The sequence below is a fragment of the Oncorhynchus nerka genome, linkage group LG3, assembly GCF_034236695.1.
Source record: "Oncorhynchus nerka isolate Pitt River linkage group LG3, Oner_Uvic_2.0, whole genome shotgun sequence".
NCBI lineage: Eukaryota > Metazoa > Chordata > Actinopteri > Salmoniformes > Salmonidae > Oncorhynchus > Oncorhynchus nerka.
The window spans coordinates 20735242-20759541 of NC_088398.1; the positions used below are offsets into that span (position 1 = coordinate 20735242).

At 41.4% G+C, this 24300-nt stretch overlaps 1 pseudogene; it reads right to left on the reverse strand.

Moving 5' to 3' along the window:
• Nucleotides 1-614: 614 nt before the first annotated feature.
• LOC115104180 (uncharacterized) lies at nucleotides 615-24112 on the reverse strand (annotated as a pseudogene).
• Nucleotides 24113-24300: the final 188 nt, after the last annotated feature.

The window sequence follows — 24300 nt, forward strand, 5'->3', positions numbered from 1 at the left end:
ATATCAATTCAATTAGTAAGGGCCCCGGTGAGTGCAGGTGCACTAGCTTGTGTTAATGGCAATAGACATCAACATGTATAAACAAGACAGGCAAGACACACTCATATATACATCCAATAACAGCTGATGTGTTGCCGTTTATTGTCATGAAGCATAATGACAGATGTAGAATTTAGATTATGTTTTTATTATGACTGAATTAGTACGAATTAGAAAGATTAGTCAATTCAACATCACTTCACATCCACGATCCATTGAGTTAAGCTATTGAACTATGAGAGAGTATTGAGTAACATCTGGTCATAAGCTATGGTAGGAGTTAGTCACTTATAATAAAATGCATATACAGGTAATTAAATACTCTGCAAACACTGGGCTATGTAACACTGCCTCAAATTAGCAATACATTCAGATTTCAATACAGTGAATCTAATTGCAACCAAAGTTTCTTGCTAGGCCAAACTGCATGGTGTATTCACAAAACCTCATCACCATTTACCATAATTCCCCACACATCCTCTTTAAGGTGGTCAATTCAGAATTTAGAATAACCCCTCAGGTTGATGACATAATGATCCCTATTTGTCTGACTTGTTGCACCTCTATCAGCGTCACTATGAGTGTACACACAGCGTCACATTCTTGTGCCTCTCCCAGTAGTGGCAGTCCTCCGGGAAGCTCCAGTTGGCCTAACTCTCTTTGTGGTTACTGACAGCATGCACCACAAACCTCACCATCTGTTCCCCAGGACCTCCATCATGGCCCGGGCACCGCCCTTCTTCTCTGGCCCCTCCATCAGTTGTCGGATGCAGTCGCGTGGGACCGGTGCTGTAGGAAACCACCAGGTAAGGTATCATTCACCTGCAGCCCCTCAAACAAGTTCTGACCGGCCATGTGTTGGAAGTGGTCCCTGGCACGCCAGTTCCAATAGCTGCTGCCAGAGTGGTTGACCAGTCGGACCGACCAGCTCACCCAGTCGTATTTCCTTGTGAGGAATTCCTGTACTTCCTGAGCAGTGTCCTGAAGATTGCGTTCCTCTTTTTCCTGGAGAAGATTCTGGGCGTCAAGGCAAGCCTGTTCAGGGAAGGCTGCTACGCAGGCCCCGATGCATGCCTTCATCTTTGATTCCACCTCCCTGATTTTGGTGCTCCAGTTATGGATGGTTTCCTGTTCCTCATCTGGTCTCCTTGTGAGGGCACAGAGGCCCGGCGGGGCAATTAGGCCCAGGCAGAGGAGCTCCTTCATCCTCACACAGAAGTCCTCCAGTAGGCGCCTGTTTCTCGCCTCATACCTGAGACAGATGGAGAACCAACCACTAAACTGTTGTTAATAACAATAAAAGTAATCATCCTATTTTCCATAATCACAAGTGAACAGTTCAAATTCATGCCAAGTGTTCTGAAACTAAAATACTCAACCAATGACATGCTCCACAGATGCATAAAGGCTCATTTAGCATGGTTAAGAACACTTTACCTGTCCACCACCTCCAAGATGGACTCCCCAAAGCTGTTGGTGCCCATCAGAGCATCATACAGGTTCATCTCCCTACCGGTGCTCCAGAAACAGCCTCTTCTTGACCTCCTGAAACTGTGGCTTGGCCTCCAGAATGTCCATGTAATTCCGGAACTGGTTCCTGATGCTCTCCTCCACTGAGAAGTAATGGGAATCCAGCCGGCCCTTCCTAATCTCACAGTCACTATCCTCCTGCTGGGTGGACAGTACATCCAGCTTGTTCCTCACCGCCAGGAACTGCTCTTTGACATAGCAGACCTCTTTGCTCAACACGTTGTCCAGGACTAGTCGTAGGACAGGTGCGGCTGCCTCATAGAGAGGGAAGAGCTCCCCTACTGCGCTAGCCAACACCTCAGCTCCTCACCTCAAAACTCTCCATCACAGCCTCGATGGCGTTTTTCTTCTGGGCCACCACCTTCTCCAGAGGACTTGCCATGCTCTGTAGAGAGAATCAATATGAAAGTTGAACTGTGTGCCGGTCTTCAGAAATCATGCTCAAAATCAGGACGGAAAAGCTGCACATTGCTTTCAAGTAAAGTGGTTGAATGCCCTATAATAACAGTTGACATTCAACCCCTTATGGGGGCGCAATGTGTGAGTTTTCCCTCCAGAGTAACACAGATAAAATTATCAATTTCGATATCACTATTGGACATTTACAAATAAGATTGAGAACCTTGTTTACAGACCAAAACATACATTTATGGGCCACATCACAAATAAATCTTAAAAGGGGCAATCAGCAGTTCCTACACACATTTTTGGAATTATAAAGTAATGATATGTACGCATTGATTCCAGAAGAATATAACTTATAAATGCCTGAGTTAGTTCAACTACCTTACCGTATCAGAACCCAAAACATGAGCTGGTTTAACTCCAATGCTTGTCAACAAACTAAATATAAACAAACACTATAAAGTCTCAAAACATGGTTAAAAGTAAAAATGTTATATAATGGATGGTCAGTCCTTATGACATTCTCCCAATCTTCTTCTGGATCATCCAAATGCTCTCTAGCAAACTTCCGACGGGCCTGGACATGTACTGGCTTAAGCAGGGCGACACGTCTGGCACTGCAGGATTTGAGTCCCTGGCGGCGTAGTGTGTTACTGATGGTAGGCTTTGTTACTTTGGTCCCAGCTCTCTGCAGGTCATTCACTAGGTCCCCCCATGTGGTTCTGGGATTTTTGCTCACCGTTCTTGTGATCATTTTGACCCCACGGGGTGAGATCTTGCGTGGAGCCCCAGATCGAGGGAGATTATCAGTGGTCTTGTAGGTCTTCCATTTCCTAATAATTGCTCCCACAGTTGATTTCTTCAAACCAAGCTGCTTACCTATTGCAGATTCAGTCTTCCCAGCCTGGTGCAGGTCTACAATTTTGTTTCTGGTGTCCTTTGACAGCTCTTTGGTCTTGGCCATAGTGGAGTGTGACTGTTTGAGGTTGTGGACAGGTGTCTTTTATACTGATAACAAGTTCAAGCAGGTGCCATTAATACAGGTAACGAGTGGAGGACAAAGGAGCCTCTTAAAGAAGAAGTTACAGGTCTGTGAGAGCCAGTAATCTTGCTTGTTTGTAGGTGACCAAATACTTATTTTCCACCATAATTTGCAAATAAATTCATAAAAAAATCCTACAATGTGATTTTCTGGATTTTTTTCTTCTCATTTTGTCTGTCATAGTTGAAGTGTACCTATGATGAAAATTACTGGCCTCTCATCTTTTTAAGTGGGAGAACTTGCACAATTGGTGGCTGACTAAATACTTTTTTGCCCCACTGTATAACCTTCTTTCACTTTGAACATTGAGTCGGTTGTGTAGGTAGATATGTAAGAAAAAAAATAGATTTTAATCACTTTTTAGTTTTAATTAAGGCAGGAAAATGTGGAAAAAAAAGTTCAAGATGGTTTAGACTATATTGCATGCTCAACATTTGGGGTAAATACATATTGATACCCCTGTTTTCAATACTCTAGCAGCCTCCCCTTGTGACTAAAACTACACTGATGTAAGGGGTGCGTACTGGCGGCAGAGAAGTCAGACGCAGGAGAGCAAACACCGTTTCCAACGGTGCAGTTTAATAATAAAAACCCACCGGAAAACAGAACGATCAATAAATGGGTACATAACCCAAGGCACACCAGAATAAACGTGCACAAGCACTTACAATAAACAATACAGGACAAGGACATGGGGGGAACAGAGGGCTAAATACACAACATGTTATTGATGGAATTGAAACCAGGTGTGTGGGAAGACAAAACAAAACAAAACGAAAGGTGGATTGGAGATGGCTAGAAGACCGGTGACGTCGACCACCGAACGTCGCCCAAACAATCCACCAGACCCAGATCTGAACGTCCGCGTGTAGCTAGCTGGTTATCCAGCCGTATGGACAGGTCCGCCAGCTGGTCGAACGTGAGGGTGGTGTCTCTGCAGGCCAACCTCACACAGACTGCAGCAATCCCCTGCAGTCCCCTGCCTCAGAAGGAATAGGCATTCACCCGCCGCTCTACCCTCGGGTGGGTGGTCGAAGACTGCCTGGAAGTCCTCAAACTGGTCATCTCCCTCTTTCCACATGGCATTAGCCCACTCCACTTTCCTGGTGAGGCACGAGACGAGGGCGGACACGCGCTCACGGCCCGAAGGAGCCGGGTGGACAGTTGCCAGGTACAAGTCCAGCTCGCAGTTCGCAGCCGTCCCATTGTTTTCCTGGGGAAGGGAGAGACGAATCCCACTGGAACCAGAAGGAGGGGCGCATAGTGGAGGCCCCGGCTGTGCTGGTGGAGGCACAGGGAGAACTCCCTGTCTCTCCCAGCGGTCCATTGTCTGGACAATGTGGTCCATGGCAGTGCCAAGATGGTGGAGAATTGCTGCATGCTCCCAGACGCGCTCCTGCTGACTCCATACGTTTGGTCCGGTATTCTGTAAGGGGTGCGTACTGGCGGTGGAGAAGTCAGACGCAGGAGAGCAAAAACTGTGTTTCCAACGGCACAGTTTAATAATAAAAACCCACCGGTAAAACAGAACAATCAATAAATGGGTACATAACCCAAGGCACACCAGAATAAACATGCACAAGCACTTACAATAAACAATACAGGACAAGGACATGGGGGGAACAGAGGGCTAAATACACAACATGTAATTGATGGAATTGAAACAAGGTGTGTGGGAAGACAAGAAAACAAAAGGAAAATGAAAGGTGGATCAGAGATGGCTAGAAGACCGCTGAACGTCGCCCGAACAAGGAGAGGGACTGACTTCAGAGGAAGTCGTGACAACGGATCCTTTTTCAAATTATATTATTTATTGTATAGTATTTATTTTAAATCAAGGGTGCCAAAAATCATGGAACTGACAGCATGTATTGCCCCTCATCATCATTTTGAGATAAACCAAGTTAAAATTATAATACTATTGCCTCAATATATTTTTATGCAAAAAATCTAATACAAGTGATATTTTACATTCAATCTTTATTGATAATGCTGCATAGTACAACCATGCAACAAAGAACATAACAAAAAAATAGACTATGACATTTAGATGAGCGTATATTTTCAGAAAGCCCTAGAGGTAAATATATTCCCATCTAATTAATTTTAATAATGCAGAATTATAACTATTTAACAGCCATACATCTCAGTTGTAACAATATGAGAGACAGGGACTGGTACCACAGAATAGCTATTCCATTGAATATAGGGTTATGAATCACAGATATGGATCGGTGAGCATAGAAATGGCATCATTAACACTGGAAATCTGAATAGTGGGGTTAATAGCACAGAAGAGATCAAATCAAACTGCAGTGCTTTAGAGCACAAGAACAAATGAAGTAGAGAACGTAACTTTGTGAACCGTTTCTTAGGCAAAGACACAGTTAAGGGGACACGGAACATGAACCACAGCGTAAGAGGAGACATTGGTCAGTTATGAGAGGATACTGATCAAAATCAAAACTGCTATGGCAAATTAAGATATATAAAATCCCCAAAATATCTAGAAAACATCCCCATAAATGTCTTAGAGTGATTTTTGATATCTTACGCTACTTTTGGTGTAAATGGCTTCAAAATATGAAAATAATACAATATAAGTGAAAAGAAAGAGGGTCACAGAGCAAAGACAATTCCCCAGAAATGTAATTATTTAGGGTGTGTTCGTAATTTGTGCGCTCTGGACATTCATATATTTAGAGCTTTGTCAGATTCTCTGTTTGTATATTCAGAGCGTTTCGCTCTCGGAGCATTTAGAGGGCACGGTGGACGCTCTGGCCGAGGAGTAGGGTTGATCTCACAAGTCATGCACCCAAACTAACTGGCTAACGTTGACTAGCTTGCTAGCTACTTCAAGACACAAATAGGAGAAAACCTCACTCTGACCATTTTACTCACCCTAGAATAGCTGGTTAGGCTGTTTTCATGTTGTTTATAGTGTTGGTGACTAACTGCTGATGGCAACAATCTAATTATGTTTTTTTTTTGCCGACGTTTACTGACACAGGTCATATTCAACAGGTGTGTTCGTAGATGAATCAGTTATTCTACGCTCTGGCACACTCAGACGAGAGTGCTCTGAAATCGGAGTAGATGGCCAGAGTGAATTTACTAAAGCACACTTAGAAAAACAAACAAAGATTTGTTCTAATACTTCATTTCTCTGAGATACAAGAGAACACATAAGAGAGGAAGCACTTAAAGCTAATGTTTACTTTGACCTTTTGTATTGCTGTGTGGTTAGTTTGGTGTTGTCACTGCACTTGGTTGGTTTACAATCACAACCATCATAATGTAGTGTGTTCATGAAAACAAACTGATACACCTTACAATATGGTTGAAGAGGAAAAAGTAGTGTTTTTGGACAGTATAGTAGCCCAGTTTTGGTGTTACATTGAACAGGCTACAAGTGTTTAGTGTTAGTTACAGTATGACTTTCATCCCACTGACTTCATTATCTGAGTGTAAACTTTTGTTTTTAACTTTTATTTAACTAGGCAAGTCAGTTAAAAAACAAATTCTTATTTTCAATGGCAGCCTAGGAACAGGGGGTTAACTGCCTGTTCAGGGGCAGAATGGCAGATTTGTACATTGTCAGCTCAGGGATTTGAACTTGCAACCTTTCAGTTGCTAGTCCACCACTAACCACTAGGCTACCCTGTTGTTGAATAATTATGGAAGATACATGATGCTAGTGTTGTGTGTGTGTGGCATTAATTATTGGATTCCCTCCATAAATACATTCTTAGATAACTTTGGATATTTTAAGTTAGATTTTACAGTGCATTATTTATCAATACTTTTTCATGCTATTTCCAATTGAATGCTAAATAATAGTTAATTTAGGCGCTGATAATAAGTAAAGTAATACTAATTAACCCACAGTAAAGTAAAAAAAAATGTATTTAGATAATTAGCATGCTCTGTTAATAGTGTCCACAGTATAGATAATGTTTATTTATTTATTTGATACTGAAAGTGCTAGGTTGCATCAGTGGCACTATTAGATTTCCATGGAGTGTATGTCTGTTGAAATAGATACCCATTATGGTGAATCTTACATTCATGGCCTAGTATGGTTCTCAATCAGAGGCAGTTGTCGTTCGTTGTCTCTAATTGAGAATCATACTTAGGTAGACTTTTCCTATCTGTGTTTTGTGGGTGATTATTTTTCTGTGTCAGTGTTTGTTCCACACGGGACTGTGTTGGTTTTCATTTATTTCTCTTGTTCCTTTTGTTTTCTGTGTCCAGTGATATTTCATTAAAATATATTATGGACACTTACCACGCTGTGCATTGGTCCGATCTGTCATACTCCTCGTCAGAGGAAGACGAGAAACGCTACAACCCCCATAGACTTCCAGTCATTGCGCTAATGCTAGTTAGCATAGACTCGCATAACTACATCTAACTTCCTTCATACTGGACACAGACATAAAAATGGTCTGACTCTGGTGAAGTAGATAAAGGGCCTCGTTGCCAAAATCCTAAAATATCCCTTTAAAGCCCTCATATGCCACCCAACCCTGGGAGTGGATGAGGATCAGTTCCCCTCACTCTGGGCCAGCACCTCATCCATCTTGGCCTGAATCTTCTCCACCCTGGGGGCCCATTTATCCCGGACTTCAACATTCACCCTCCCCTCTGACCCACGTATATGCCATTAGTGTCATCAGGCCCATGCGAAAGATATTAGCCAATTGGGAACACTTTTTCTCCATGACGTCTCAGTTCTTCTTGTAGTGCTCTAGGTACACCTCCAGCAAACCTCTTTGTTCAGAAGTGTTATGTGTCTAGAGAAAGGGTAAGCTTGTCTCTCTCATAGACCCTCTGGAACTCTGAACTCATTTTCGATCTGTTCCACCATGGTGTTGCGGGCGGTGTACTGATGCTTGATATATTCTTCATACTTTCTGTACTTCTCATTGACCTCGTTCAGGGGAATCTGCTTCAGAATCTGCTGGTTTGTCTTGGAGATGCTTTCCAGCTTGGTGTGGATTTGGCCGAATTGTTGGACGTCCAGGTCTTGGATGAGGTGTTTGGCTCATGTCTGCAAGTAGTGCCAACTTTATTGAATGTGAATTATGTGGGGTGATTTACTTTAACTTGTATTCAGAATATCCTTGATAACTTTTTATTGTGTACGCACATTTCGGCAAATGCATCTGGAATTTAGCTGAATAATAATAGAATATTGTCATACAGCTGAACAGATTAGTCTGCTCTTTGAACACCGACTGACTCTTTACAACATTGAGACAACATTATACCCCTTATTTTTAACAAACAGAACAAGTATTCTGCTGCAGCCAATGGCAGATGGTTGCTGTCCAGTTCTGAAACTGGAGTTTAAAATACCATATATGCCCCACATTAGATGGAAATGTTAGTAAATAAATACTCTTCTCAGAGTATTGATGAATGTACCAATTTGTATGCAATCATTGGAGGGGATTACGTCTTTTGATATCAGTGAGATCTACAACTAGCACTATTCCATCTGAAATTGTGGACAAAAACATGTGACTGTGCTCGATACATTCAATGTCCATTGATTTAATCTAAAATTAGGATTAGTAATCGGCTCTTACCAGAGTCAAGTCGGTAGCTGTTTCCATCCTTCTGGTTCTGTTGTAGTACTCTTGGTAGTTGTGGTTCTGTAGTAATAGTAGTAGAAGCAATAGTACTACTAGTCTTGGTATTGTGGTTCTGTAGTAGTAGTAGTAGAAGTAATAGTACTTGTAGTCTTGATACTTTGGTTCTGTATTCTCTGAACTAGCAGCCTTTACATCCATGCAGTTTTTGTTTTTTTTACGTGTTATTTCTTACATTGGTACCCCAGGTCATCTTAGGTTTCATTACATACAGTCGAGAAGAACTACTGAACATAAGAGCAGCGTCAACTCACCATCAGTACGACCAAGAATATGACTTCGAAGCGGATCCTGTGTTCTGCCTTTCACCCAGGACAACTGAATGGATCCCAGCCGGCGACCCAAAAAAACGACTTCGTAAAAGGGGGAAACGAAGCGGTCTTCTGGTCAGACTCCGGAGACGGGCACATCGTGCACCACTTCCTAGCATTCTTCTCACCAATGTCCAGTCTCTTGACAACAAGGTTGATGAAATCCGAGCAAGGGTAGCATTCCAGAGGGACATCAGAGACTAACGTTCTTTGCTTCACGGAAACATGGCTCACTGGAGAGACGCTATCAGAGTCGGTGCAGCCAGCTGGTTTCTCCACGCATCGCGCCGACAGAAACAAACATCTTTCTGGTAAGAAGAGGGGCGGGGGCGTATGAGTCATGGTTAACGTGACGTGGTGTGGCCACAACAACATACAGGAACTCAGTCCTTCTGTTCACCTGATTTAGAATTCCTCACAATCAAATGTCGATCGCATTATCTACCAAGGGAATTATCTTAGATTATAATCAGAGCCGTATATATTCCCCCCCAAGCAGACACATCGATGGCTCTGAACGAACTTTATTTGACTCTTTGCAAACTGGAATCCATATATCCGGAGGCTGCATTCATTGTAGCTGGGGATTTTAACAAGGCTAATCTGAAAACAAGACTCCCTAAATTGTATCAGCATATCGATTGCGCAACCAGGGCTGGAAAAACCTTGGATCATTGCTATTCTAACTTCCTCGACGCATATAAGGCCCTGCCCCGCTCTCCTTTCGGAAAAGCTGACCACGACTCCATTTTGTTGATCCCTGCCTACAGACAGAAACTAAAACAAGAAGCTCCCGCGCTGAGGTCTGTTCAACGCTGGTCCGACCAATCTGATTCCACACTCCAAGACTGCTTCCATCACGTGGACTGGGATATGTTTCGTATTGAGTCAGACAACATTGACGAATACGTTGATTCGGTGAGCGAGTTCATTAGAACGTGCGTTGAAGATGTCGTTCCCATAGCAACGATTAAAACATTCCCAAACCAGAAACCGTGGATTGATGGCAGCATTCGCGTGAAACTGAACGCGCGAAACACTGCTTTTAATCAGGGCAAGGTGACCGGAAACATGACCGAATACAAACAGTTTAACTATTCCCTCCGCAAGGCAATGAAACAAGCTAAGCGTCAGTATAGAGACAAAGTAGAATCTCAATTCAACGGCTCAGACACAAGAGGTATGTGGCAGGGTCTACAGTCAATCACGGATTACAAAAAGAAAACCAGCATCGTCACGGACCAGGATGTCTTGCTCCCAGGCAGACTAAATAACTTTTTTGCCCGCTTTGAGGACAATACAGTGCCACTGACACGGCCCGCAACTAAAACATGCGGACTCTCCTTCACTGCAGCCGACGTGAGGAAAACCCTCGCAAGGCTGCAGGCCCAGACGGCATCCCCAGCCGAGCCCTCAGAGCATGCGCAGACCAGCTGGCTGGTGTGTTTACGGACATATTCAATCAATCCCTATACCAGTCTGCTGTTCCCACATGCTTCAAGAGGGCCACCATTGTTCCTGTTCCCAAGAAAGCTAAGGTAACTGAGCTAAACGACTACCGCCCCGTAGCACTCACTTCCGTCATCATGAAGTGCTTTGAGAGACTAATCAAGGACCATATCACCTCCACCCTACCTGACACCCTAGACCCACTCCAATTTGCTTACCGCCCAAATAGGTCCACAGACGATGCAATCTCAACCACACTGCACACTGCCCTAACCCATCTGGACAAGAGGAATACCTATGTGAGAATGCTGTTCATCGACTACAGCTCGGCATTTAACACCATAGTGCTGATGGCCTTATACATCTCATATGTATACGTATATACTGTAGTCTATATCATCTACTGCATCTTTATGTAATACATGTATCACTAGCCACTTTAACTATGCCACTTTGTTTACATACTCATCTCATATGTATATACTGCACTCAATACCATCTACTGTATCTTGCCTATGCCGCTCTGTACCATCACTCATTCATATATCTTTATGTACATATTCTTTATCCCCGTACACTTGTGTCTATAAGGTAGTAGTTTTGGAATTGGTAGCTAGATTACTTGTTGGTTATTACTGCATTGTCGGAACTAGAAGCACAAGCATTTCGCTACACTCGCATTAACATCTGCTAACCATGTGTATGTGACAAATACAATTTGATTTGATTTGATTCAGTAGACCTTGGCCAGTCCTCCGTGCCATGTAAGGTCAAGGTGTGGGAGTGGCTCATGCATACACAATGCTGATTGGGTTACGGGGTAAAGGCTACTCTTCAATCCACTTTTTATTGGTTCACTTTCCAACGGCTGCAGTGTCGGATGATGCCAACTTCCATGGAAAGCTTTCAGTAATGTGAATGGAACTAGAGGAATGAGGAGTGACAATGACAAAGTGCAAAAAGATTTGAAATATTTTGTGCTTTTTGGGGCTGTGTCTTCAGAAGGTTTAGATGGAAATGATCTTGAAAGTTATGATGCCAGATGACACAACTGCACACTCAAAGCTACTGAGATGAGGATGTCCATGGATGCTGTTTCAAGACAGCTGCTAATGTAGCACATGGGGATATGTAAATCTTACTCCTCAACCTCTTGCGCCACCAAATAGCTAGCTATTTGTGTGGCGTGACTGGTAAGACGTTTTGGGAGTGCGGTCACGTGCTAGCAAACAAGAGATCCTGGGTTTGAGCCTCTGTGTAAGCCGAATGAGGAGGAAGTGGTACTCGCTAAGCAGGAAGCGTGACGTCCATTATACTAACACCAGTACCACAGCTGTCATGTAACTGATACCCATTGTCGGCTAAGGCGTGCACAGAGGTGTAGCAACAGCCAAAATAAAACTCTACACAGCACAGTAAGTTTGCAGTAAGTGTACGTAAAACCCGAAATGTAGGTAAAATAGTGAAAGATTGAATCAAAGTGGAGGTGATATGTAGGCTACATTAAGAAGTGTCAGAGCCTTTGAATCATTGCTGGGAGTAAAATTCTGAGTAAAATTTTGAAAAAAGTATTTGTATCTGTTGACAAGTGAGTGGAGGAATTGTAATGGCTTTACACTGAGTCACAGCTCCTGGTCTGGGACTGTGATTGATGTAAATAAATAACATGCACATATTACTACTAATCACAGCTTATAGTGTCCATTCCATTTCCAGTTGAAGGTGTTAACAGCCGTCTCTGTCAGTGAAACCTAAATCCGTGTGCTGCTAAGAGCTTTGCTTCCTCCACTGTCCCTGCGTCCCCTTACTGAGCTAAAACCAGTGGTGCTTGTAAAGAATTGCTATTTCTTATGCAGGTGACCAACCTACTGCTAAATACATGGCTACAACTCACAGTAAAGCCTGTGGGGTCCCCTACAGGATAGCTCCCACATTACACACATAATCTCCCTTTTAACCGAACACTGTGCCCGAAGAGGATTCTACGATGACGGACAGACAACTGAGCCAATGGCGGAAGACTACACCCAGCTGAACCAATCCGGAGATCCGATCTTCCGGAGTCAACCTACTTTCTGTGCCGTATATTAGGGCTGTACTGATTGTTGGCGGCCTCTTTTCCTGCTGTTCTGTGCGAGCGAACGGAAGAGCCGTAATTACGCTGTACTAGATATCTTCACTCTGAAATAAACTGTCGCTTGTCATTACAATTTACCACTTTGTCTGAATCGATCCTTGACCGGCTCACCCAACTACATATCCAATTACTAACAGAACTTGGTAGCAGAGGATGGTTAACTAACGGTCCAGTCGAAGTGAACTGATTGGGTGTGCGAGAGCGGGTGAGAGGGTGTAAGGACGATTCGAGGAGGACGGGTGATGATTTTTCGGTGGGTGGACAACAATTCTGCTCAACTCGGGAAACTGATCTAAAGGTGCACCATAAATAAGGTAAGCAAAACCTGTTAAATCAAATTTTGATCAGTATTTCCGAGTAAGTATGAATTCTTGTGTAAATTTATAATTTGCTGACGAGTCGAAAAGAAAAGTGTAGTGAAGATATGTAGAAACAAGCCGGAGACGGCCGGTGTGATATAAATCATTGATGAGATATCAGTAAGGGGATAGTTAATTACTATTCATTAAATCTGGCGCCGAGGGGATAAATTGTAATTTTGTCCCGCGACCCGGTACGGCTCAGTCTGATAGAGATTCACCGATAGGGGTCGGACATGTGTAATAATTCTGATAGGGGTCAGCTCGATAGGGATCAGGAATAGAGATCAGTAAGGGGATAGTTAATTACTATTCATTAAATCTGGCGCCGAGGGGATAAATTGTCATTTTGTCCCGCGACCCGGTACGGCTCAGTCTGATAGAGGTTCACTGATAAGGATCGGCTTTCAGGGGTCAGAGATATAATGTGTTGTTTTGTCTTGTTTTGTCTATTTGTAACTGTTTATATTAAAATGCAATGTGGTTGTAATTGTTTCCATTAAGATTGTTGGTGGTTAGATAGAGAGAGAGAGATAGAATTATAATAAGGGATATTGGATAAATCCGAAACTTCTATATTGTATGTACCTATGACTTCTGTGTTAAATGTATAATCAGGAACGAAATGACTGATGTATAATTGAAATAATATTTAAATATTGAGACTAAATAGTCGAATAGATCCCTTGGTTGTGCGCTCCACAAATGCTATACCAACCCATGCGTTTTTCTCGAACTAAAACATACTAAGGAGAAGCTCAGAGATAAGACAGAGCACGTGCAACAGTGTCTCTTCGAGTACATCGTGGGTATTAATCAACGTCGGGCGAAGTATATGCTAACTATATTCAGATAGAAGGAGAGAATTCCGATTAAAACTACGATTAAATTCCGATTGAATTAAATTAAATTACGATTAACCTGTTGCTTCTACTCGGGACGCTTGCGTCCCAACTAGAGCTCTGGAAATGCAAATGCGCTACGCTAAATGCTAATAGTATTAGTTAAAACTCAAAAGTTCATTAAAATACACATGCAGGGTATCGAATTAAAGCTACACTCGTTGTGAATCCAGGCAACAAGTCAGATTTTTAAAATGCTTTTCGGCGAAAGCATGAGAAGCTATTATCTGATAGCATGTAACACCCCAAAAGACCCACAGGGGACGTAAACAAAATAATTAGCATTTCGGCGTTACACAAACCGCACAATAAAATAGAAAACATTCATTACCTTTCACCATCTTCTTTGTTGGCACTCCTAGATGTCCCATAAACACTATTTGGGTCTTTATTTCGATTAAATCGGTCCATATAAAGCCTAGATATCGTTATATGTAGACTGTGTGATAAACGAAAAAAACATTGTTTCAAAACGTAACTTCATTTTTTAAAATTCAAAAAGTCGACGATAAACTTTCACAAAACACTTGAAATACGTTTGTAATGCAACTTTAGGTATTAGTAAACGTTAATAAGCGATAAAATTCATCAGGAGGCGATGTAAAGATCATTAGCTGTCCGTCTGGAAAAATGTCCGGCTAGAAACTCAACGAAAATATCCGGTCCTAGACCGGAGGAGATACGGTGTCCTGCATGTGTTTGACCAAGAAAAAACTCGAAGGGAAATGACAAGACTCTAGACACCGTGTGGAAGCTGTAGGTACTGCAACCTCAGTCAATTAATTGTGGTTCACCTTTATCAATGGGTTCAAGTAGCGCATGGATATATTTTCCCATTTTCAGTGATCAGTTTTTCCTGTGCTTTTCGATGTAAATGCCGTTCTGGTAAAGCCACAGCAGTGATTTAACCAGTTTTATAAACGTCTGAGTGTTTTCTATCCACACAGACTAAGCAAATGCATATACTATATTCCTGGCATGAGTAGCAGGGCGCTGAAATGTTGCGCGATTTTTAACAGAATGTTCAAAAAAGTAGAGGGTCGACTTAAGAGGTTAAAGCAAATTCACAATGGCGACCCCCAATACTCCAAAGCTGAGGTTTAATGAGTTCCTAGAACAAAAAATAGAATATAGATCAGGGGGAAAGGAACAATGGAAGCACATGAAGAAAGTTTGGGAGGGATTAAAGCTAAAATGGACACAAGAAGGTTATTTAGGAGGGGAACCGCCATCCGCAGTTCAGCTGAAAACAATGGAATGTGGGTTAAGAGAGACGTGCAGGAAGCTAGAGAGAAAGAGACAGAAAATAACAAAAATCACGTATTTAAGAAAGAAGGGTCAGATACAAAGGGAGCGAGATTAATGAGAATCCTAATTGAGGGAAAACTTTGGGCGTTTAAATTAGTGCTATTTTCTGTTGTTCAGATGCCGGAGTAACAAATACAGACAACTGTAAATTGGGTCTATTTGCGGAGAATCTCAGTTCCATAAGCATTGGTGGTTCAGTGGTAGAATTCTCGCCTGCCACGCGGGAGGCCAGGGTTCGGTTCCCAGCTGAGGTGTAAAGAATAGTTATATATGTCTGAGTTTTTGGTTGTAATTAATCTAATTGTTTTGCAGAGAAAGTTATAGTCACTAGTATTGGTATAAGATATAAACTGAACGTTTTAAATAGTTTGTTTGGTTCAAAATTAAAAAGACTAATTCATTCAACTCAATATAATAACGGAGATTTTGATGCAAGGCTATGTCTGTTCACTAAATGATTTGGTGGGGAAAAGAGTCGTAATTAAAATGCTAATTCAAAGACGAGACAGTAACTTAAATCAAATTATTTCTGAATAATAACGGGGGAACAATTACGATAGATTTGTGTCCATCGAAATGTTTTTATAAGATTAGCGAATTGAGAGATGTTGATTGATGTTGTAAACTCTAATTCAGGATTCAACAGATGTGATAAATTAGGTTTGGTTTATCGAACCCGAAATACTGTTGTTGCAGACAGCCAACCATTATTTACAATGAGTTGAAAATCGTTGCGAAATGAGTCAAGATTGAGCGCTTGTTGATGACATCACTCGCGAGGTTTCCGTCGCCACGGAAATTATGTCTTGACTGGGGGTGACAGAGAAAATGGTTAGTGTCTTTTAGAAGGAAATGCGTGCATTATTGTTGAGTCACTTTTCAGAAGTTGATAAACATTTCGAAATACATTTTTAAAAGGAGTATGTAAATCGTCAGGAAAGATGCTAAAAACTAGCAGCTGATTCGCTGGGTGGGTATCATTGATTTGTGGCGTTTATTTGGACTGTAATTAGGCCATGAGAAAGATAGATTGAATGTCTGAATCATAAAACATCGTGATAATGGATTCTGATGGTTATTGATTCTTGGTTTGATCGTTTAAATAACACCAGTAAATTTGAGCACTGTTTCCATTATGTGGAACGGTGTCAGGGTATTAATGGTGAAAAGCAACCTCTATAGTAAAACATAATTGTACATGTTTTGGTAAACTAGCTAGGTTGAATTTGATTATTTGAGCATTTCCCTTGATACGTAGACATACGTAACAGGGGCAAGTTGTTTTTCCTTGAGGAACACGCAGATGGTGTTTTGTTTTATTGAGATGTAAATGTGAGTTGGAGGAGCCAAGGGAAAATACGTTATTTTTATTAAATATCAGGGGTTATAATCTTGGGGAGAATGAGGCCATAAACGACCAAATTGGAAAGGCCTGGAAGTTTTGATTAATCATTAAGGTTTGCAAATATATACACATAAAACATTTGTTAGGACCATTTGTTTTGGTGCAAAGGTATTTTAAAGAGACACGCTCAAATATGGAACTTTATGAGTTTTTATTTTATGAGTTTTAAATTACACAAGTGAATTTGGATTTTAAGGATAAAGGGTTCTTTAATATGTCTAATGTAGTATAGAACTTGACTATAAATGGGTGGGTTGACTTATTGACCCTATCATGACTGTCTTCTAAGGTCTGATCAGCCTTAGGGGAGAGTCATTGGTATAATGAATGTGGTCATATTGAGTTACTAGTTTTAAGGTAAATTCATTATAAAGGAGTTTAGGTTAGAAGGTTGGGATAGGAGATATATTAAGCCAATATGGCAGGGAATTACATAGAAAATAAGTTTCAGTTCTTAGGGGTGATAAATTACTGTAGATAAGGAATTCTGCACTTTGCAACATATATTAAATTCATGTTATTGTCAGATAGAATACTGAGGGTCCTTGAAGGAAAGATTTTGATATGATAAGCATTTGTTTTGAATTTTTTTTGACTATTAGGAGTTTTTTTTAAATAGTATTAAATTTAACAGGTATATAGGACATCTGTGATGATTTAGGATTATAGTTAGGTTGATTAAGGAAATGTAAGGACTTTAGAGATTGACACTCATAGACATGATTTTAGATAAAGTCAAACAGTTAGAAGCTTAGTGGTATTTGAGAAATATGAGAGAAAAGGTTTAAATTGGTAAATATATATTTAAGAAAATATATAAGTAGCGCAGATAGTTCTTAAGTAGATAAGAAACTTGACAGGGAATTGGTACTGGATTGACGCCCAAGGGAGAATTAGACATGTGGAAAACTAAAAGGGGCTCCTTCATGATGATGTCAGACATAAGGATAATATACTAATCTTACCTAAGTCATTATTTAGAGTAGGTAAGGTTGATACCTGGGCAGAGTCAGGTATCAAAAGGGGGATGGGTAAATTGTGGTCTAGGATAGGATGGGGCCTATTGGATAAGAAACTAATAAATTGTGGTCTAGGATAGGATGGGGCCTATTGGATAAGAAACTAACAATTTAAAAAATGTAGCTAACAATTGGGCATAGAAGTTAAAGATATAATCAGATAAAACATATGAGAAATTGTTTGTTAACCAAGCCTGTATGTCCAGGATTTTATGCATTACAGGTGAACTACAGGTGAAGTCACTCAATCCAGTCCCAGAGGCTTGGGGACCATAGAAGACCCCTGGTGACAGCTAGCTGAAAGAGCTACCCAGATTCATATCGCACGGCGGAAGGGTAAGACACTTTTTCACTGTCGGACAATAAACAGAGTTCGGGAGAAGAACTGGAATTAACAGAATTCCGGGGGCCACCTCTCGAATGAAGTAACCCTCCCTGTCCTATCACCCCTGTTTTTGTTCATAGAAGTGAGGATGTGTCTGGCTCTGGCTATGTGATGTGTATTTTGTTCCAAAATAAGCATAAGAGATCCCTAGATCTGGGTAGACAGGAAGTTAGAGTAGAGATTACATGATAACCGACTTCGGACAGTTCTAGGATTGGAGAAGAGGGTATCCTTATAGCATAGGGAATCCCACAAGGGTGGATAGGTTTTCCATGATATGGGGAAACCTGGGAGCAATGTTGAACTTTGTAAAGGTGATGAAATCCTACTAACCATCAAAACTATTAAGCTCTCTGATGCAGGCACTCACCCCCTCGGACTACAAAGGACGAGGACAGACATGATGGGTGTGTTTTCTATTAAGGTACTGCCAAGACCAGAGGTAACCGGACACACTCCTCTACCACCACTGTGTTAAAAATACCATTCAGGTAATTAATGTTAGAGACTATTCGGCTATGGATCAATTAGGCACTGAGACTGGTTTTGATGGTAGGGACAATTTGTGGCTGTCTTATATGAGGTACACAGCTAAAACCCTGAGAAGAAAGGACTGTATTATTTGTAGTCATGCTAGACCTGTTCTGGCTACACACCCATTTGCTGTAGGAGAAGGAGAGGGGTGGTTGTGTATTCTGAGAAGTTTTTACCAGGTTAAGCCCAATTCAACCCTCTGTTCCTCTTTGAGCCTTGTGTTTCCTGCAGTACCTCCTCATCGGGCCTCTTGGGGTGTTGAGGCATATGGGGGCAATTACGAGTGCATCACGGGTACAGGTAATGGCATTGATTATGGGAGATTGCCTGAAGCTGATTGCAGTAGTAACATAACCATTAATTCCACTTGGCCAGTTACAGGCCTAAACCAAACTAGTGGTCTGGCTGATGTGTGTTGGATGTGTGGAGCCAAAAGAGTGCCGAGACCCATTCTTAGAGGAGAATGGCAAGGTACGTGTGGTCTGACCAGTTTGATAATTCCACTGACCATTGTTGATGTTGTTGCTGAACAGCCGCTGAGTTCTGTAACCAGGGGACCTGAAAACATTCCATCCCATGGGAGACATAGATGTAGTGCTCCTGGACTGTGACTTCAGGCTCTGATCGATGTGACGCCTAAAGAAAAGAGAACATCCCATCAAGATTGGGGGAAAATATGAACTGCATCTGTGCACAGCTAATAGTGTTCTTTCAATTTCTAGATGCGATTAGACAGCATCTCTCTACAGCCTTTCATATGTGTATGTATTTGTCAGTGAAGCAGTTAACAGCTATCTCTGTTAGCATAGCAGCCCACGGTTCAACACGTCAGCACCACGCTGCTTTGAATGTGCCTCTATGGAAAAGACTGATCACTCCAGTGTAGCCGTGATATCAGCGCTAGCAGGTGAAATGTGGAAGTCGTGCCCCTCAAGTGGTGGTTAGAAGCTAAAAGACACTGGACAGGACTGAGCCATACAGAGAAGCAGAGACGAAAACAGACTGAGCTTAATCTCGGTGGATGAGAAACCTGTACTATGCAACACAGTTGCTTAAACTGTTACATCAAAGACACTACTGTACATGAAGTGAAATAATTGCATGGTGCTAATTTAACCTGCATGAGTTGAGTGAGATTGGACGTTTTCAAAGATCGGCAGTTGTTGCCAAAGGTGTACCTAGATCACTGCGACCGAAACCGAGGTGGCTTAGCTGGCAAAATGCTGGGTCATCTCTTCCACATGTTTGAAATACAAAATGTTTTTTTTAGCTGTGTTTGTCTTTACATGGACATGATCTTGGAAGTATTTATGATGCACACAAAGAGCTACTGAGATGAGGGTGTTCGTGGTTGCGTGTTTTTGTTTTACAGCTGCTAACAGTCACACAGCTGCTAACAGTCACACAGCTGTCGTGCAGCTGACTTACATTATCAGCTGTTTCTAAGGAGTGCACAGAAGTGATGTAGCCAAAATAATAATATGGGGGACTACTCTTCAATCCACTTTTTGTTGGCTCACATGGCCACTATTGCTGTAGAACATACAGTAGCTACAAACCAAAACAGAAGTCTAAAATCTGGAGTATCAGTGGCATTTGGCAGTGAATGAGTTAACAATTCTCTTTAAGCATAGCAGCGCTCTGTTTAGCACTTCAGCACCATGCCGATTTGAATGTGCCTCTATGGAAGAGACTGATAGCTCCAGTGTAGCTGCGATAACAACGCTAGCAGGCTAATTGAGGAAATCATGCCCTTCAAGTGGTAGTTAGAAGCAATGTGCTCTAACAGCCACTGGGCGGGACACTGAGTCATACAGAGAAGTAGAGACGACAGACTGAGCTCAATATTGGTGGAAGAGAAACCTGTTGTAGGGCAGCACGGTTGGCATAACTATAGTACTACATCAAAGACACTACTGTACATGAAGTTAAATCATTTCACTGTGTTCTAGTGGAGGAATTCAGAGGCTAATTTAACTTGTATGAGTTGAGGTGTATTGTCTGAGAAGTGCTTTCTCAGTCTACACAGTGGGACTTATCCTCATGTTTAAATATGTTGCAAAAACACGTAATTGTAGACCAAGGTGTTTTTGAAAAAAGCACAGCCTTAAATTACCACAGTCACGAGTTGAATTTGACAGATATCAGACAGAGCAGTGGAGATGTTGAGAGCGGTGTCAAAGTGAGAGCCTGCTCATAATCTCTTTTAGTCGCTCACCTCACTGAGTGCAAATGACAGGATAGGATTGATCCCACTCACTCTTTTGTGCCTGAATCTACCAGAGGAGGCAGTAAATGTACATATTTTTATGGGGAGGGGGGAAACTCAGTCAGATTTCAGCACCAATGATATGGACTGAGTAACAGTGTCACTCCAAAGCACATTTTAACCCTTTACATTCCGGCAAATATTGGTTAGTGGGTTTGGATAGGATGTTGTTGAAATTAATATGGGGGAAAGAAGGCAATTGAAAAGAAGCAAATGGGGAGACAGTAGCTTAAAGTAATCTGATTAAAAGCCCAGTATTCATGAGAATATGATCCCTTTCATGACATTTTCTGCCTTCCGGTGCTCAATTAACCCTTAACACACCAGTGAGACAATTTTTCTATTTCTGAGATCAGAAGTATACCTATGGATACAATTTCTAATTTGGATAATTACTTAGATTTTTGTGTCTTCCCTTTCCAGATAACACTGCATCCGAGAGAGAACTCGCTTTGAAATGTAGGTAATGAAAGTTAATTGTGTTATTTAACCTGGGGGGGGGGGTGTACCTCTAAAACAGCAAAGAGTGAAGAAAATTAACATAAAGCACTATTAACAGACATTTTCACATTAGTACTCTGTCTATCATCATCACAGAAATGCAAGCAAGCGGCAGTGTAATTGAACCCTTTGTACAAATGAGGCCTGTGTTTAACTGTTCCTTCCAATTGAATGCTTTATAATTGGTGGTTTCAATAATACCCATCCCATAGTAAACTGTGTTCGTACACAGTAGAAAAGTGTATGCATGGAAAAGTTGATGTATATGGGCTGTCAACCCAATATGTTATTTCAGGGAAACAGCTGACCAGGCCCCACGGCCCGTTAAACTAACGTCTCCCTTTCAGGTTAACCGATCACCACTGTGCTACGGTATAGCTGAGCCTTCAGAGACTCAGGACACTGCAGCACTCCCTGTTTGAAGCAGTTGGTCTAGGCCCATGTCCTGAAACCTCAAATACAACCATTATTTCCCAAATAATTAACTTAATTCTAAGTTAAAGATGGTAATTCGTATTCAAACAACATATTTTGCCTCATGAGTACAAATAAAGCAGCTGCGATGGTGCTTCAATCAGGAAGTGGGCAGTTACTCTCACCACTCTCCCTAAGTGGAGCGGCCATCTTTACAGTCTCTAGATATGCACATAACATGTAGAATGTATTTAGCTTGCTCTGCTATCTCACACTAAAATCTTTACAAAGTTTACCATTTGCATGTTTGCTCTTTATTTGAATAATTTTGTGTCTCTTACTGTTCAATCATCACAGCTTCCCATCTTTCTTTACAGAGCACAGCCTGTGAAACAGTTTGGGCACTTCCCTTTGGACAACAGCCCTGAGACCAGCTGGCAATAGCTGACTAATTAACACAATAGACAACAATACAGTTTCTTCCGGAGTTTTACTGACTTTGTGCGTACTAAATCCAACCCACATCTCCTCTGCAGTAGCACAGAGCCACAAGCTCCATTCCCTTCCCAGCTATGGCTCCCCCTAGCCGTGCTTCCATATTTCCTTAAATATGCACAGCATAATGGCCTGTCCCGCCCTTCTCTATAACATTATAGAGAAGAACCTGAAAATCTAAATTTTTCTGGATACATTGAGATTAGAGTCTCTATATACCCCATTTCCATCCAACGGCACCCTATCCATAGTGGAACATAGCTTTTCTTACCTTTACAAAGTGCCTCTCTCTATACTTCTCTCTCCCCAAAGTCCCAACCTCGATAGCCTCGTTCTTCTTCCCAGAAATCCCTCCAAAAGAGGCACTTCCATGTAAGATTTATGTGTAGGAGTGCTCATATTGGACTCAACCATTATTGTAAAATATAGAAGGCCCCAGATGCTCAGTAAGGGTACATAGTCCCACAAGTGCCAACATGTCCCTTTCAAATGGTATGACACTGGCCCTATAGTAAATAACACTCCCCTAACTCACTCTGTCCTCCCCCAAATGGCTTTCACATCATATGGTCCATCCACCAGTCATACAGCCAATACTGAGAAGAAATTGTCACTTGCTGCACAGATTAGCTCTCAGAGAGTTTCCACTGGGGTTTTGTAGATTCACCAAGCCTTGGAGCCTCTGCTCCAAGGCTTGGTGAATCTACAAAACCCCAGTGGAAACTCTCTGAGAGCTAAGAGTAGAGAGGCTCAAAATCATTGCTACGGGATATTTTGGACACACAGAGACCCCTTTTTATTGAAACTGACCATTTGAATGCAGAGGAAAATATGCTGGTGGGAATATGATGCAATCAAGCAAAAAGAGAGCACCGTCTCCAAGTGTCCATCTCCAAATGAATCCAGTGGGACACTGAGAAGGTAATTAAGCTCCTGAAGTTTAACATGTAATTTTTAAGAAGGTTTTTCTTCATATATTACTGAACAAATCATCAATTTAAGGGGTGGTGGATGACAAATGACAATTTTGGGGTCCGCGCTTTGAAAGCCCAACAGGTAAGCTCACTAACTGACATGACACACTGTAGGTGCACAAGGTAAGGACTTCATTCTTGTTCAAAACTATATGTATATACATAAATAAACAATTTCTTTAAATAATTTGAAGGTGTCATAATATCAATGGTGTATCATCTTAAACTTAAATTATACATATTTACCATATAGTCTACAATATACACCTACCACTTTTTTATAATATTTTATTCAGCACTAGCCTTCAGTTGACTACATGGTCCTTAAACTAGATAACATGCTAATGTTTTTAAAATAAACGTTAAGTCTTTAATATCAGGAAATGAACAATATAGCCTAGCAGTTTAAGACTTGACTAAACTAAATTTGATACAGCCTACCCTGAATAAGCAACTATATTTCAGGATCTGACAGTAGGCATCAAGACATGAAATGGGTATGCTTTAGAAATGTCCAGTGTTTTAAAAAGAAACACCAAAACCTTGTAGTCTTATTTCACAGTATTTCCAAAGTAGAAGTGGTGGTAAAACAAATGCCAGTATTTTCCTGCGAGTCCAGACTTGAGCTGATACTTGTCCTAAAACAATAAGACCCCCAAACCAGTCGTCAACTGCCCAAAGCAACAGCAGATCAATCCAAACCTTCAGGGTCGAAATAGGGCGTAAAATGTGGTCTTCATTTTTTAAACCGTAAATAACAAACTCCTAAACACCTGCCCAGAACGAATCTCAACACTACAGCACAGATATGCTATTTATATTAAATTATGTATTCGTAAACAATGATAAATGTTAGTCAATCAAATAAAAATAAGACACTAGGTACATTTACCTAGTGTTGTCAGAATATGGAGACAGGCTTCAGCGCAGGACTGGAGATGTCAGCTGCTGGCACGCACTGAAATGCATCCACAGGTACACCTCAAATTGACTCAAATTATGTCAATCAGCCTATCAGAAGCTTCTACAGCCATCATTTTCTGGAATTTTCCAAGATATTTAAAGGCACAGTCAACTTAGTGTATGTAAACTATAAGTGAGATAATCTGTCTGTTAACAATTGTTGGAAAAATGACTCGTGTCATGCACAAAGTAGATGTCCTAA